Source organism: Delphinus delphis, chromosome 4, assembly GCF_949987515.2.
Source record: "Delphinus delphis chromosome 4, mDelDel1.2, whole genome shotgun sequence".
Lineage (NCBI taxonomy): Eukaryota > Metazoa > Chordata > Mammalia > Artiodactyla > Delphinidae > Delphinus > Delphinus delphis.
Genome location: NC_082686.1, coordinates 56,439,222 through 56,458,304, shown reverse-complemented (window position 1 = coordinate 56,458,304; position 19,083 = coordinate 56,439,222).

Here is a 19,083-nt window from a genome sequence, read left to right as displayed (position 1 = left end):
TAAGACAAAGCTCAATGGCAGGTTGTGAATTTACAAGGTAGCTGCCATATTTTTACACTCCTACCTAGCTCACCCGGCACTGGCTGGTGCTATTTCTGTCACTCTCTATCAACATAGCTGACATGATGGTGCACCTCACCCTTGTATTCCCCTGAGCACCAACCCCACCCAACCTGCCCATACTGGCACTCCTCCAAGGTGGCTTACAGGCCACCCCACCAGGGAAGCAGCCCTGACCAGCACTGGTACCTCTTCAAAGAAACTCCTGCTCCAGGAGATCAGCACAACACACCAAAGCACCCAAAACAATTGCAGCTGGGCCTCACAGCCAGCTGGCCTAGGAGCCAACCTTGCCCACTAGCATACCCACAGCAACTGCGGCCCAACCACAACACCAGGGCACACACAGCCCACACAGGGGAAACCCCTGGAGCACCTGACTCTGGTGACCAGGGGGACTGTACCACTGGGCCCCACAGGACACCTTCTACATAACACCACTCTTTCAAGACTAGGAGATGGAGATGATCTACTTAATAAACACAAAAAAACACCAAGAGTTAGGCAAAATCAGGAGACAAAGGAATATGTTCTGAATGGAAAAACAAGACAAAACCTCAGGAAAAAAAATTAATCAAAATGGAGATAATAATTTACCAGATAAAGAGTTCAAAGTAATCGTCACAAAGATACTCACTGAACTCAGAAGACTGTGTGAAGTCAATGAGAATTTCAACAAAGAGATAGAAAATGTGTTTAAAAAAAATCAGAACTGAAGAATATACAACTGAAGTAAAAAAAATACACTAGAGGGAACCAACAGCAGATTAGAGGATGCAGAAGGACTGATCAGCAATCTGGAAGACATGATGCTGAAAATTACTCCAAACAGCAAAAGAAAAAAATTTAAATAAGGAGAGTTTGAAAGACATCTAGGACAAGGCTAAATGTACTAACATTTGCATTATGGGTGTCCCAGAATGAGAAAAGAGAGAGAAAAACTATTTGAAGAAATAATGGCTGAAAACTCCCCTAACCCGGTGAAGGAAACAGACATACAAGTCCAGGATGCACCTAGTCCCAAACAAGATGAACCCAAAGAGACCCACACCAAGACACATTATAATTTAAATTCCAAAAGTGAAAGATAAAGAATCTTAAAAGCACCAAGAGATAAACAACTAGTTATATTGGAAGGAAACCCCTTAAAACTATCAGCCGATTTTCAGCAGAAACATTATAGACCAGAAGGGAATAGCATGATATATTCAAAGTACTGAAAGGAAAAAAAACTTACATCCAAAACTCAACAAGGTTATCATTCAGAATTGAAAGAGAGATAGAGTGTTTCCCAGACAAGCAAAGGCTAAAGGAATTCATCACCACTAACCTAGCCTTACAGGAAATGTTAGAGGTACTTCCTTACATGAAAAAGAAAAGGCCATAACTAGAAACAATAAAATATGAAAGAAATAAATCTCACTTGTAAAGACAAATATATACAAAATGTAGTGAATAAACCATCTATAAAAGGTTAAAAGACAAGGGTAGTCAAACCATCTATATCTAAAATAAATAATGAAATAATACATGAAATAAACAGATGTAAAATATGACATCAAAAATATAAAATGGGGCCAGAAAACTACTAGAGCTCATCAATGAATTAGGTAAAGTTGCAGGATACTAAATTAATAGACAGAAATCTGCTGCATTTCTATACAGTAATAGTGAGAGATCAGAAAGAGAAATTAAGGAAACAATCCCATTTACCATCATATCAAGAAGAATAAAATACCTAGAAATAAACCTACCTAAGGAGGCAAAAGACCTGTATTCAGAAAACTATAAGATGCTGATGAAAGAAACTGAAGACAACACAAACAGTTGGAAAGATATACCACGTTCTTGGATTGGAAGAATCAATACTGTTAAAATTAGTATACTACCTAAGGCAATCTACAGATTCAATGCAATCCCTATCAAATTACCAATGGCATTTTTCACAGAACTAGAACAAAAAAATGTACAATTTGTATGCAAACACAAAAGACCCTGAATAGCCAAAGCAATCTTGAGAAAGAAAAACAGAGCTGGAGGAATCAGGCTCCCTGACTTCAGACTACAAAGCTACAGTCATCAAAACAGTATGGTACTGGCACAAAAACAGAAATATAGTTCAATGGAATAGGATAGAAAGCCGAGAAATAAACCTACACACCTACGGTCAATTAATCTAACACAAAGGAGGCAAGAATATACAACGGAGAAAAGTCAGTCTCTTCAATAAGTAGTGCTGGGAAAACTGGACAGTTACATGTAAAAGACTGAAATTAGAACATTCTCTAACACCATGTACAAAAATAAACTGGATTAAAGACCTAAATGTAAGACCAGATACAATAAAACTCCTAGAAGAAAACATAGGCAGAACACTCTTTGACATAAATTGCAGCAATATCTTTTTGGATCCATCTTCTAGAGTAATGGAAATAAAAACAAAAATAAACAAATGATACCTTGTTAAACTTAAAAGCTTTTGCACATCAAAGGAAACCATAAACAAGATAGAAAAGACAATCTGCAGAACGGGAGAAAATACTTTCAAACAATGTGGCCAACAAGGGCTTAATATCCAAAATACACAAACAGCTCATACAAATCAATATCAAAAAAAAAACACAATCCAGTCAAGAAATGAATGGGCAGAAGCTCTAAACAGACATTTCTTCATAGGAGACATACAGATGGCCAATAGGCACACGAAAAAAATGGTCCACATCACTAATTATTAGAGAAATGCAAATCAAAACTACAGTGAGGAATCACCACACAACACTCAGAATGTCCATTATCAAAAAGTCTACAAATACTAAATGTTGGAGAGGGCATGGAGAAAAAGGAACCCTCTTACACCATTGGTGGGAATGTAAATTGGTACAGGCACTATGGAGAACAGTATGGAGGTTTCTTAAAAAACTAAAAATAGAGTTACCATGATATGACGTGCAATCCCACTCCTGAACATATATCCAGAAAAAACTATAATTCAAAAAGATACATGCACCCCAATGTTCATTGCAGCACTACTTACAATAGCCAAGACATGGAAGCAACCTGAATGTTCATCAACAGATGAATAGAAAAAGATGTGGTATATACATATATACAGTGGAACATCATTCAGCCATAAAAAAGAATGAAATAATACCTTTTGCAGCAATATAGATGGACCTAGAGATTATGATACTAAGTGAAGTAAGCAACACAGAGAAAGACAAGTATCATATGATATCACTTACATGTGGACTCTTTAAAAAAATTTTTAAGATACAAATGAAGTTATTTACAAAAGAGAAAGAGACTCACTTATGGTTACCAAAGGAGAAAGTGGGGGGAATAAATTAAGAGGTTGGGACTAACATATACACACTACTACATATAAAGTAGATAATCAACAAGGACCTACTGTATAGCACAGGGAACTATACTCAGTACTTTGTAATAACCTACAAGGGAAAAGAATCTGAAAAAAGAATATATATATATATTCTTTTACATGTATATACATATATATGTATAACTGAATCACTGTGCTGTACACCTGAAACTAACACGACATTGTAAACCAACGATACTTCAATAAAAACTATATATATGTGTGTGTGTGTGTATACACACACACACACACATATATATAAAACGGGGGGTGGCAGACAGTAAAAATGTAGTGCTTTTGGAATGAACTCAAACTTAAGTGAGTAGCAACTTAAAATAGACTGCTATATACATATGGTTTTTTCTTTTAGAAATAAAAAGGGACTTTATTGGTTCACATAACTGAAAATTTCATGGCTATATTAAGATTCAGAAATGGCTGGATGCAGGTAATCAAACAAGATCATCATGGACTATGTCTCACATTCTGTCTCTAGACCCTGCATTCTTCTGAGATGGCTTCATTCCCAAAGTAGCTCTCTGCATGCAGAAAGAATCATGGCATCTAGCAGCTCCAGACTATTTTTTTTTAAATTTTCATTGGAGTATAGTTGACTTACAATGTTGTGTTAGTTTCAGGTATATAGCAAAGTGAATCAGTTATACGTAGACATATATCCCTTTTTTTAGATTCTTTTCCCATATAGACCATTAAAGAGTATAAGTAGAGAATTGAGTAGAGTTCCTTGTGCTATACAGCAGGTCCTCATTAGTTATCTATTTTATATATAGTAGTGTGTATATGTCAATTCCAATCTCCCAATTTATCCCCTCACTTTACCCCCTGGTAACCATAAGTTTGTTTTCTACGTGTGTAACTCTATTTCTGTTTTGTAGATAAGTTCATTTATACCCTTTTTATAGATTCCACATGTAAGTGATATCATATATCTGTCTTTCTCTGTCTGACTTACCTCACTCAGTATGACAATCTCTAGGTCCATCCATGTTGCTGCAAATGGCATTATTTTGTTCTTTTTTATGGCAGAGTAATATTCCATTGTATACATCTATCACATCTTCTTTATCCAGTCCTCTGTCGATGAACATTTAGGTTGCTTCCATGTCCTGGCTATTATAAATAGTGCTGCAATGAACATTGGGGTGCATGTATCTTTTCGAATTATGGTTTTCTCCTGATATATACCCAGGAGTGGGATTGCTAATGGTAACCACAAACCAGAAACTTATAACAGATATACAAAAATAAAAAGGCCTCATCAAGATGGCAGAGTAGGAAGATGCTGCACTCACTTCCGTGGGCATACCAAAATTGTAACTATTTACAGAGCAATTATTGATGAGAAAGACCAAAACTACCATAAAAGATCTCCTACAACTAAAGATATAAAGAAGGAACTATAATGAGACAGGTAGGAGGGGTGGAGGTGAATATAGTCAAGACCCATACCCCCAGGTGGGTGACCCACAAACAGGAGGATAATAAGAATTGCAGATGTTCTCCCCAAGGAAAAATGGGTCTGAGCCCTGCATCGGGCTCCTTAGCCTGGGGGTCCTGGACCAGGAAGTTGAGCTCCTAGAATGTTTGCTTTGAAGACCAGTGGGGTCTTACTTTTAGGTGACCCAGAGAGCTGTGGGAAATAGAGATTCCACTCTTAAAGGATGTACACAAAATCTTACACACTCCAGGACCCAGGGTAGAAGCAGTATTTTGAAAGGAGCTCGGACTGGAAGAATTAATATTGTTAAAATGACCATAATACCCAAGTTAATCTACAGATTCAATGCAATCCCTATGAAAATACCAACGGCATTTTCACAGAACTAGAATAATTCTAAAATTTGTATGGAAACAGAAAAGACTCTGAATAGTCAAAGAAATCTTAAGAAAGAGGAACAAAGCTGGAGGTACCATGCTCCCTGATTTCCAACTATAATACAAAGCTACAGTAATCTAAACAGTATGGTACTGGTACAAAAACAGACCCATAGATCAATGGATCAGAATACAGAGTCAGGAAATAAACTCATGCTTTTATGCTCAATTAATTTACAACCATGAAGCCAAAAATATACAGTGTGGAAAAGACAGACTCTTCAATAAATACCATTTGGAAAACTAGACAGCCACATGCTGTCTAGTTTGTAGACAGCAAATTGGACTACTGGACTGAATGAATAAAATGAATAAATGAATAAAACTGGACTACTTTCTCACAACATATACAAAAATAAACTCAAAATGTATTAACGACTTCAATGTACAACCTGAAACTATAAGACTCCCAGAAGAAAACACAGGCAGTATGTTCTCTGACACTGATCTTAGCAATATTTTTTTTTGATCTGTCCCCTCAGGCAAGGGCAACAAAGTAAAAAATAAACAAGTGGAACTAACTCAAACTAAAAATGCTTCTGAACAGTGAAGGAAACCATCAACAAAATGAAAAGGCGGGCTTCCCTGGTGGCGCAGTGGTTGGGAGTCCGCCTGCCGATGCAGGCGACGCGGGTTCGTGCCCCAGTCCGGGAGGATCCCACGTGCCGCGGAGCGGCTGGGCCCGTGAGCCGTGGCCGCTGGGCCTGCGCGTCTGGAGCCTGTGCTCCGCAGCGGGAGAGGCCGCAGCGGTGAGAGGCCCGCGTACCGCAAAAAAAAAAAAAAAAAAAAAAGAAAAGGCAACCTACAGAAGATATTTGCAAATGATATATCCAATAAGAGGTTAGCATCCAAAATATACATAGAAACCGTACATCTCAAAATCAAAAAACAAACAACCTCATTAAAAAAAAATGGGCAGAGGACTTGAACAGACATTTTTCCAAAGAAGACATACAGATGGCCAACAGGCACATAAAAAGATGCTCAACATCACTAATCATCAGGGAAATGCCACCTGATACCTGTCAGAATGACTATTATCAAAAAGACAAGAAATAACACGTGTTGACGAGGATATGGAGAAAAGGAAACCCTAGTGCACTGTTGGTGGGAATGTAAACTGGTGTAGCCACTATAGAAAATAATATGGAGGTTCCTCAAAAAATTAAAAATAGAATTTCCATATGATTCAGCAATTCCACTTCTGGGTATTTATCCAAAGAAAATAAAAACACTAATGAGAAAAGATATATGCATCTATACACTCATTGCAGCATTATTTACGACAGCCAAGATATGGAAGCAACCTAAGTAGTCTATTGATAGATGAATGGATAAAGAAAATGTTACACACACACACACACACACACACACACAATGGAATATTACTCAGCCATAAAGAAGAATTAAATCTTGCCACTTACGGCAACATGAATGATGAACAGACCTACAGGGTATTATGCTAAGTGAAATAAGTCAGACAGAGACACACAATTACCATATGATTTCACGTATATGTGGAATCTACAAAACAAAAGACACAAATAAAACAGAAATAGATTCATAGATATAGAGAATAAACTGGTTATCACCAGAGGGGAGAGGGGTGGAGGTTAGGTAAAATAAGTGAAGGGAATTAGGAGGTACAAGCTTCCAGTTATAAAATACAGGGACGTAATGTACAATATAGGGTATATAGTCAATAACATTGAAATAGTTTGTATGGTGACAGATCGTTAATAGACTTATTGTGGTGATCAATTCATAATGAATATAAATGTTGTACCACTATATTGTATACCTGAAACTAACATATTATATGTCAAGTATACTTAAATAAAAACGAAAAAAAATTTTAAATAAATATTCAAACCATTAGGTTTAGCAAGGATATATTGTACAACACAGGTAATATAACAAATATTTTATAATAACTATATATGGAGTATAACCTTTAAAAACTGTGAATCACTATACTGCACACCTGTAATTTATATACTATACATCAACTATACTTCAATAAAAAAGATTAATTTGTGAAAACTTAAAAAGTAAACAAATAAATACTCACATTTTTCCTACTCAGATTGTTCAAGAACAGTGAGAAAGTTGATTTTATTTCTGGAAGAAAAAAAAGTGTATTACAATGCTTTTTAATGGACATTTTAAATAGGCCCCACCAATAGCGTTTTAAGTTGCTAATGAAGTGACTTTATTCTTTATGCCAGGAGCCAAGCAATGATAAATAATTACATCAAAGCCTTTCTCTGACGTCAAAGTTCCAATATACTTCACTCAACTCACAGACTTTTTGATGTGTCAAAATGATCACCATCACCTCTGATACAGAGCAGGTTTGAATCTCAGAAAAACTGTGTTCTTAATTAAATCAGTCAAACCTTCATCAGCGTTCATCTGCTATTATCTTCAATGTATCTCGATTACTGTCTCTCTTCCAATGAGAAGCAAATATTACTTTGTTACATAGAAATACCTTTGCTTTTGCTAAGTGCCTGCAGGAAAACATTCCTCATTAAAATAATTAACTGTGTGTGCTCAGAAATTTTGCTTTCTTATAGATACTATAAAATCCAAAATAGATACAGTTCTGAATTTCTATAAACTTTATGCACTATAATTTTAAACTAAGCTATGAAAATATTTCTAGATATTTTCCATTAAAAATTCAGTCTTTGAATTCAAGTGTTTCTAAGCCTTAAAAGTTTTAAACAATTATTTTCTGAGTCACTTATAGCTTGAAAAACGTATGTATAAGATGCAACTATATAATATAAAAATATATGTATATTTGTAATATACTTTTTAAAGCATTTGTGTCAATAAGACACCTTATTCTGAACTAAATGGTTCAATGTGGTTCTCACCCAGTGGTTCTCAACCCAGACTGCACAGCATGGATGAACCTCAAGGGCATTATGCTGAGTGAAATAAGCCAGAGAGAGAAAGGCAAATACTGCATGGTATCACTTATAGGAACTCATAGAAATAGACACTAGGATGGTCGTTGCCAGGGGCTGGAGTTTGGGGGAAATGGGGAGAGGTTGGTAAACTGACAGTTTATTAAGCTGTCAGTTATAAAATGAATAAATTCTGAGGACCTCATGTATAGCACGGTGAATACAGTTTAGTGTACTGTTGTATAACTGAAATTTGCTTAAGCATTCTCAACAGAAAAACACAAAGAAACCAACAAAAACTATGTGAGGTGATGGATGTATTAATTTGTGCGAATCTTTTCACAGTGTATACATATGTCAAATCATTACATTGTACTTTAAATGTATCAGCTTTGTTTGTCAGTGATAACCTTGATAAAGGCGGAAAAAATCTCTTTTAATTTGCCAGGGAGATTTTAAAAATTCTGATACACAGACCACTCCAGACCAAATAAATCAGAATCTCTTTGGGTAGGACCAAGGTGTCAGTAATTTTTAAGGCTCCTCAGGAGATTGTCCCTACAATGAGCTTATCATGCTAATATGTTTGTTACTTAATGTGAATTTTTGAGGAGAATACATATCTAATTACCATCATGAGCCTAATCTTCAGCAATTTCCCATCATTAACCATATCTCATCCATGAACTATTTATAGCAGACTTGTTTCTAGTCCTATCCCATTTTGAACATGCTGAAAGCCTTTCTGATTTCCTTTCACTAAACAACTGCATGTATTTAATTAGCATACAAGGCTAAAATCAGCAAAAATGTTAGCCTTTTTTACTGGTATATTTGCATCTCAGGGTACCAAGGGGGTAGCTATCAGATTTCACAAGGTCTTCCATTCCCTCTCCTTTAATCCCCTTGGAGCTGTGCGAGAGCCCTGACAATTTACTTCTGCACTAAGGAGGGTAAAGTGCCTGAGCTGCACATTCCATCACAACCACTGCAAACTTAACAACAGTATTTACTAGGTGTGTGTGTGCCAGAATGTCTCTCATGCTCAGGCTCATTCATCTCAGGGCTTAAATTGGCTCTCTCAGTGTTATTTTAATCTGTACAGACCCAATTACACACAACATACAAATGGTTCAAAGATATGCACATTATAACATGGCTGAGGATGCAGTTTCTGTCAGGAATAACATTGTTAACTGTGATTGAAAAGACATGGATCTTGCTAAATAGATAGGATACATTTTTATACCTATTGAATTTTGGAGGAAAGAAATATGCAACAGGTAAAATTTGAATTCCTCTGGAAGCCCCTGGGACCTTCTCAATAAGAGGACACCTACAAATAATGATACGTAGTAGTAAATCCACTTTACAGATTAATAAACCAAGGGTGCAAGGGTTACAATAGGCTACACAAAATGATCTGCAAGCATCCCTGACCCATGAATTGAGCATGTCCTTTTGCTTTATCTCATATACTCAGACACAGTTGCCATTCTTTGCCTAAAAACAGTTTGATAAGTGAGAGAATACTGATTCAGCTCCTCACCAAAGGCCCAAGAGAGCTAAATGCCTAGTTTTGCACTGAAGAACAAAAAGCCCATGCATTACATAGGAGCAATTCATTTCATTTTTCCTACCCCACAGCAGCCTTCTCTGTTCGAGTCTTTGGAGCGCATTCTAGCAGTTAAAAATTCTGGCAGTTAACAACCGATATAACATGGGTTTGGAACAATCAGATTAGACAGCGGGAGCTCCTTTCTGCGGGCCCCCTGCCATGCCAAGGTCTAACTCTTTAGTTTCTAGATAAAGAGGCAGTCTCAAGGGTCTTAGGACCCACCAGGAAATTTTGTGGCAAGGATATGTTCGGAGGGCTTGGGTCAGCAGATATATACCATTTGGTAAGGAGGAATTTCATTATCTTAACAGCGGTTCTGGTTATCTGAGTGAATATTATCCCTGTGTCTAATACATGGGATTCTATTGATACAATTCTAGCACTTATCCTATTGACTGGAGAGTTGGATTTTTGACCTAGTGGTTTTTGTTCTGGTTATTACATATTTTCCCTGTCTCTTATTAAAATAAAAGATCTTGCTGAAAATTAATGGAGAAGAGAGACAGAGAAAGATGGGGGAGGGAAGATGGGAGGGAAAAAGGCTGAATCAGAGAGAAGAGAGAGAAAGGCTGGTGTATCTAGACAATGATTCCAATTACATAAACAATGCCCCCCCTCCCAACCTCTCCTAATATTCCAGGCTTGCAAAGGACTTGCAGCCACAGGTTTCTGCCACTCACAATCAGTGCCTCCATTTATCAATTTTACCTTGCACAGTGGTCTGCAGAACACAAATGCAAAGATACAGGAATAATGATTATCTGAGCACAGCCTCCCCTTGACGGTAATAACTGTTGGCTGGAGCAGGTGCTGAGATGCAATAAAATTCATGTTAAGCAGCATTTCTATTCTGTAATCTATCAGATGTACTAAGATATCTCTTGGTGGCATGTGGCAAACCATCAGTCAATTCTATTTGGCTATTCAATGAGCAGAAAAGGAAATGTACTTCTGTCACAAGCAAAAACTTGTCCTAAGCCAATTCTGCTGGATGCCTTGAGGTTAACTCAACTTCCCAGCACTCACTTTGAGTTGTGAGAAGTCTGAGTCCCACAGCTATCTGATAGTGAGTTCTGAATCTTTCATGCCATTAACCTTTACTAAATCTAAAGGCAAAATACTCCATTTTATTTGGTCTCAGACTGAATTTAATAGCTGTTGCCAGGCTGACAGTCTGAAAGATGGAACCATGTAGCTCTGGCCAGTGATATCCATAGGAACATTCAGACAGGGAATGGCCAAGGTGGCATCATTACATACGGTACTGGGAGCTCCCCATATCTTTTAAACTATTTCTACTTCCTAAGCTAGGGACCCACTCTAGTGAGATGTCATACCTTTTAGCTTAAGGTTTCATCCCCTTTCAAAATGTTTACACTGTTCAGATGAGTGACTCTAAACTTTATCAGTCATTTAAGCTATAATGAAATTGGGTCTATCAGATATTTTCCTGAAAGAAGCTTCTGTAAAAAAAGAGATAAGAAATACATGAAGATACTTATAACTTGAAAGATAAATACGCCTGAGGGAGAAGATGACAAATGGATGAGCAAAAAACATACTGTTGTATAACTAACTCACATTTTTTGCCTAAATGGCCTTGTGCCTAGCTTTGATTAAAGGAGAATATCCCCTTCCCCCCAAGCTAAATCAACTTTGTCTGTAATCCTTTTTCCCAAAGAGACTCATTAAGCAGGACACTATTTCATACTGTGACAGAAGAGGCTAGTGGCTTTCTACATGCCTTCTCCCCTTCTTCCGTACTAAATAGCAGGGGCTTTAGCAGGACACATTGCTCCTCAGAATAAAAAAATAGATTTTCCTGAATCCCTTACAGCTATGTATAGCACATGCCTAAGTCTGGCCATTAAAATGTAAGTATTTGGAACTTCCAGGAAGACTTTAAAGGAAGTGGATTCACAGGGGTTGGGGCCCCTTTGCTGTTTCCTACTTTCTCCTGTTACCAGCCTGGCTAGAGTTTAGTGATCATCTTACACTCCACGATCAGTCATTAACATCATCCTTAGCATACTCTTAAAACTCTTTGACCCTTTTCTCACATAACCTTATTGTCTTACACCTTGAGAAACTCAGATCTTCGCTGAATCTGTGCCTGCGTCCACACAAATAAACTGGAGTACACAAAAGACACAAAACCATAATGAATGTTCTCATCTTAAATTCATACTGCCAACTCTATTTTAATTTTTTATTTTTTAAATTGGGGTAAAATATACATAACTTAAAATTTACCATTTTAACCATTTTTGAGAATACAGTTCAGTGGCATTAAGTATATTCACACTGTTAATACAACCATCATCACTACTTTCCATTTCCAGAACTTGTTTCAACTTGCAAAACTGAAACTCTCTACCCATTAAACAATAATTCCCCATTCTCCACTCTCCCCAGCCCCAGGCAACCATTATTCTACTGTCTGTCTTTATAGTTACCACGGGGGATTATATTTAACATTCTAAAGTTACAACGTTCTAATTTGAGTTTATACCAGCTTAACTTCAATAACATACAAAAACTCTGTTGCAATACAGCTCTATCCCTACCCCCTTTCTGTTATTGATGTGAAAAACTACATCTTTACACATTGTGTGTCCGAAAACATAAACTAATAATTATTGTTTTTATTCATTAAATAACACAGAAAACAAAAAGTACAGTTATAAATCAAATTAATAATATTTAATTGTCCATGTGAATACATTTACCAAAGACCCTTATTTTTTTATACAACTTTGAGTTACTGTCTAGAGTAACTAGACAGTAGAGTCCTTTCATTTCAAACTGAAGATCTCCCTTTAGCATTTCTTGCAAGGGCAGGTCTAGTGGTAATGAACTCCCTGAGCTTTTGTTTATCTGGGAATGTCTTAATTTTTCCCTCTTTTTTTTTTTTTTTTTTTTTTTTTTGCGGTATGCGGGCCTCTCCCGTGGTGGAGCACAGGCTCCGGACGCGCAGGCTCAGCGGCCATGGCTCACGGGCCCGGCCGCTCCGCAGCACGTGGGATCTTCCCGGACCGGGGCACGAACCCGTGTCCCCTGCATTGGCAGGCGGACTCTCAACCACTGCGCCACCAGGGAAGCCCTTTTCCCTCATTTTTGAGTGATAGTTTTGCTCGATTCTTGATTGGTAGCTTTTATCCTTCCACAATTTAAATACGTCAATGCATTGCCATCTGACCGCCAAGGTTTCAGATAACAATCTGCTGATAATCTTATTGGGGATTCCATTGTATATAACTCTCTGTGGCTTTCAAGATTCTCTCTTTGGCTTTGGCTTGCAACTGTTTGATTACAGTGTGCTTCAGTGTAGGTCTCTTTGAATCTACCCTGCTTAGAATTTGTTGAATTCCTTGGATGTTTATATTCACGCCTTTCACGGAATTTGGGGAGTTTGGGGACATTATTTTTTCTCTTCCCATTTCTCTCTCTTTCTCTTCCTGGGACTCCCACAACGTGCATGTTGGTCTGCTTGATGGTTTACCAAAGGTCCTTCAGGTTCCGTTCATTTTTCTTCAATCTTATTTTTTCTCTGTACCTCAAACTTGATCATTTCAATTGTCCACCCTATCAACAAGTTCTATGATTTTTCTGGGTTCTTAAATCTGCTTATGAATCCATCGACTGAGATTTTCATTTCAGTTATTGTAATTTTCAGCTCCAGAATTTCTTTCTAGTTCCTTTTTATGTTTTTATCTCTTCTTTAAAATTTTTTTATTACTTACATGATATTTGTTGTTAAAAATCAAATAAAATTGAAATATTTAACAAATAAATATAAATCCCTCTGATATTTCACCTGAGAAAATGAACACTAACATTTTGGTGTTTCTGAATTTTGTGCCATGCTTTTAATGTCCTAGAATATTTATCTATATATTTTTAATTGAAGTACAGTTGATTTATAATATTATATAAGTTTCAGGTGTACAACATAGCAATTCTATGATTCTATATTTTTATAGATTATACTCCTTTTAAAATTATTATAAAAATATTAGCTATATTCCCTGTGCTGTACAATATGTCTTTGGAGCTTGTTCATTTTATATGTAGTAGTATGTATCTCTTAATCGCCTACCTCTCTCTAGCCCCTCGCCTCTTACCTCTCCCCACTGATAACCACTAGTTTGTTCTCTATGCCTGTGAGTCTCTTTATGTTTTGTTACATTAGTTTATCTTTTGAGATTCCACATGTAAGTGATAACATAGAGTATTTATCTTTCTCTGTCTGACTTATTTCACTAAGCATAATATGTCTAGGTCCACCCATGTTGTTGCAAATGGAAAAACTTTTTTTTTTTTTTTGATGTGGACCATTTTTAAAGTCTTTATTGAATTTGTTACAATATTGCTTCTGTTTTATGTTTTGGTTTTTTGGCCGTGAGGCATGTCTTAGCTCCCTGACCAGGGATCGAACCCACACCACCTGCATTGGAAGACAAAGTCTCAAACACTGAACCACCAGGGAAGTCCCTAAAACTTCATTCTTTTTTATGGCTGAGTAATATTCCATTGTGTGTATGTATGTGTGTGTGTGTATACACACATACACACACACACATATGGCACATCTTCTTTATCCACTCTTCTGTTAATGGACACTTATGTTGCTTCCATGTCTTGGCTGTTATAAGTAATGCTGCTATGAACATTGGGATGCATGTATCTTTTAAAGTTAGTGTTTTCAGTTCCTTTGGATATATACCCAGGAGTGGAACTGCTGGATCATATGGTAGTTCTATTTTTAGTTTTCTTGAGGAAACTCCATGCTGTTTTCCATAGTGACTGCACCAATTTACATTCCCACCAACAGTGTACTAGAGTGCCCTTATCTCCAAGTCCTCACCAGCATTTATTATTTGTAGACTTTTTGATGATAGCCATTCTGACAGGTGTGAAGTTCTATCTCATTGTGGTTCCAATTTGTGTTTCTCTGATGATTAGTGATACTGAGCATCTTTTCATGTGTCTGTTAGACATCTGTAGTCTTCTTCAGAAAAATGGATATTCAGGTCTTCTGCCCATCTTTCAATCAGGTTGTTTATTTGATATTGAGAGGAAGTTGCAAGATGGCAGAGTAGAAGGACATGAGTTCATCCCTTCTTACAAAAACACAAAAATCACAACTAACTCCTGAACAATCATTGACAAAAAACCCACTGGAACCTACCAAAAAAGATACCCTACAGCCAAACACAAAGAAGAAGCCACAGGCAGATGGTAGGAGGGGCGCAATCCCAATAAAAACAAATCCCATACCTGCCAGGTGGGTGACTCACAAACTCAAAAATAATTATACCACAGAAGTTCTCCCACAGGAGTGAAAGTACTGAGCCCCACATCAGACTTCCCAGCCTGGGGGCCTGGCAACAGGAGGAGGAGACCCCCGAGAATCTGGCTTTGAAGGCCAGCAGGGTTAGACTGCAGGAATTCCACAGGACTGGGGGAAACAGAAACTCCACTCTTGGAGGGTGCACACAAGGTCTCGTGTGCACCAAGACCGAGGGAAAAAAGCAGTGACCTCATAGGAGACTGGGCCATACCTACCTGCTAGTATTAGAGGGTCTTCTGCAGAGGCAGGGGGAGGCTGTGGCTCACTGTGGGGACAAAGACACTGGCAGTGGCAGTTCTGGTGAGCACTCATTGGCGTGAGCCCTCCTGGAGGCTGCCAATTCCTCCCCAAGACCTAGCCCCATCCAACAGCCTAAAGGATCCAGTCCTGGGAAGCCTCAGGCCAAACAACCAACAGGGTGGGGACACAGCCCCACCCATCAGCAGACAGGCTGCTTAAAGTATTCCTGAGCACAGCCCTGCCCACCAGAGGGACAAGTTCCAGCTTCACCCACCAGTGGGCAGGAACGAGTCCCTCCCACCAGGAAGCCTGCACAAGCCTCTTAGACAGCCTCATCCACCAGAGGGCAGAGAGCAGAAGCAAGAAGAACTACAATCCTGCAGCTTGCAGAACAGAAACCACAGTCACAGAAGTCAGACAAAATGAGATGGCAGAGGAATATGTCCCAGATGAAGGAACAAGATAAAACCCCAGAACAACAGCTAAGTGAAGTGGAGATAGGCAATCTTCCAGAAAAAGAATTTAGAGTAATAATAGTGAAGATGATCCAAGATCTCAGAATAAAGAATGAGGGCACAGATCAAGAAGATAAAAGAAATGTTTAACAAAGACCTAGAAGGCTAAAGAACAAACAAACGGAGATGAGCAATACAATAACTGAAATGAAAAATACACTAGAAGGAATCGATAGCAGAGTAACTGAGGCAGAAGAACAGATAAGTGAGCTGGAAGACAGAATGGTGGAAATCACTGCCATGGAACAGAATAAAGAACAAAAATGAAAAGAAATGAAGACAGTCTAAGAGACATCTGGGACAACATTAAAATATCAACATTTGCATAACAGAGGTCACAGAAGGAGAGAGAGAAAGGACCTGAGAAAATATTTGAAGAGATATAAGCTGAAAAATTCCCTAACATGGAAAAGAAAACAATCACCAAAGTCCAGGAAGCTCAGAGAGTGCCAGGCAGGATAAACCAAGGAGGAACACACCAAGACACACAGGAATCAAACTGACAAAAAATTATTTGATATTGATTTATATGAGCTGTTTATATATTTTGGATATTAACCCTTTCTGAATCATATCATTTGCAAATATTTTTCTCCCATTCAGTAGGTTGCCTTTTCATTTTGTCAGTAGTTTGCTGTGCAAAAGCTTGTTAAGTTTATTTGGTCCCAATTGTTTATTGTTGCTTTTGTTTCCTTTGCCTTAGGACACAGATCCAAAAAAATATTGCTACAATTTATGTCAAGGAGTATCCTGCCTATGTTTTCTTCTAGGAGTTTTATGGTTTCTGGTCTTATATTTATATACATCTTTAATCCATTTTGAGTTTACTTTTTGTATACGCTGTGAGAAAATGTTCCAATTTCATTCTTTTACATGTAGCTGTCCAGTTTTCCCAGCACCACTTACTGAAAAGACTTGTCTTTTCCTCATTGAATATTCTTGCCTCCTTTGTCATAGATTAATTGACCATAAGGGTATGGGTTTATTTTTGGGCTCTCTATTCTGTTCACTGATCTATGTGTCTGCTTTGTGCCAATACCATACTGTTTTGATTACTGTAGCTTTGCAGTATAGTCTGAAGTAAGGGAGGACCATAATACCTCAGTTAATTCTTTTTTCTTAGGATTGCTTTGGCTATTCAGGGTCTTTTGTGGTCCCACATAAATTTTAGGATTATTTGTTCTAATTCTGTGAAAAATGTCATGTTTATTTTAACAGGTATTGCATTAAACCTATAGCTTGCTTTGGGTACTGTGGTAATTTTAACAATATTAATTACTCCAGTCCATGAACACTGGATATCGTTCCATTTCTTTGTATCATCTTCAATTTCCTTCATCAATGTTTTATAGTTTTCAGAGTATAGGTCTTTCACCTCCTTGCTTAAGTTTATCTCTAGGTATATTATTCTTTCTGATACAATTTTAAATGGAATTGTTCTCTGGCTTTCTCTATCTGATAGTTCATTATTAGTGTACAGAAAAACAACAATAATAAACATGTATATTAATCATGTATCCTGCAACTTTACTGAATTCATTTATTAGTTCTAATAGTTTTTTGGTGGAGACTTGAGGGTTTTCTATATATAGTTTCATGTCATCTGCAAATAGTGACAGTTTTACTTCTTCCCTTCCACTTTGGATGCCTTTTATTTTTCTTTCTGATTGCTGTGGCTAGGACTTCCAATACTATGTTAATAGAAGTGACAAGAGTGGGCATACTTATCTTGTTCCTGATTTTACAGGATAAGCTTTTAGCTTCTTATGTTTTTATTCTTTATTAATACTTCCATTTTGTTCATACATCATTATCTTGACTTTATCCACATCTTGTTTTAGCTCTTTGAGCATCTTTAAGATAGTTGTTTGAAAGTCTTTGCCTAGTAAGTCAGCCATCTTCTCTTTTTCAGGGATAGTTTCTATTGATTCATTTTTCTCCTATTTCTTTATAAGCCTTGTGATTTCTTTAAAATATGGACATTTGAATCCTATAATGTGGTAACTCTGAAGATCAGATTCTCCCTTTTCTCCAGGGTTTGCTATTTTGTTTCGTTTCACTTTTGATTGTTTTATGGTGTCTCTGTGCCAGTAATCAGCCTGAGGTGAAGATTTAATGTCTTCCTAGGTCTCTTCTGAGTCTGTGTTTTCCTGGGCATACATGGTAACTTTCTAAATCTCCCACTATATATTGATGCTTTTGAACAAACATATATGGCCCCCAAACGGGTAAAAAGTAAAACATGAAGGGGGACAATTTCTTCAATGCCTGGTAGTCACTTCAGCTGTTAGGAAAGGTACTTACAACAATGGGGGAGTGGGAGTGCAACAATGGCTTCCTGCCTCTGCACCTGTGCCTCTGCAATCAGAAGCAGCAATCAGCATCAGAGCATAAATACTTGCTATGGTAGACAGGGCCCACACTGGCTCCTGCAAGCAGCATGCAAGTTGCTCCAAGAATTTGTGTGCAGCTGTCTGCCATGGGGCTAGGGGTGACAGATGGAGAGCCACTACTGAACTAAGAGCTAAAATTGACTTAAAATAACCATGATTTGCTGTATAACCCATCCTCTGGAAGTTTCAAGCTTTCAATACACTCCAGAGTTCCAAAATAGGTTCATCAAACAGATTCTGCCAGTACATCTTTAATCTCAGCTAATGACTTTACTTCTTATTTCACTAACAAAATATTCAATGTATTTAATCAAAAGAACAATTCTATATTCTTCCACCACTGTATCTGCTTATGCAGTAGCATCTGTCCCTAGGTATTTTGTCTTCTCCTCTGTTACTATAGATGAGCCCTACCACTGGCATACTGTGTTCCATCCCCTCTCTTCTCTCAGACATTGCCCCAGAATCCAGGAGTTCTTCCCTTTTTCTCCTCCATCATCACTTTTTTCCCTCATAGTGGAACTTTCCAATTAGCATAACAAATATAGTATTTTATCACTTAAAGGAAGAGAACTTGACCCCACACTCTCCTCCATCCATTAACCTTTATTTTTTCCTTTGTTTCAAAGAAAAACTCTTTAAAAGATTTTATGTACTCACTGTCTATAATTTCATGGTCACCTTCTCCCAAAACCCTCTCCAATTAGAATT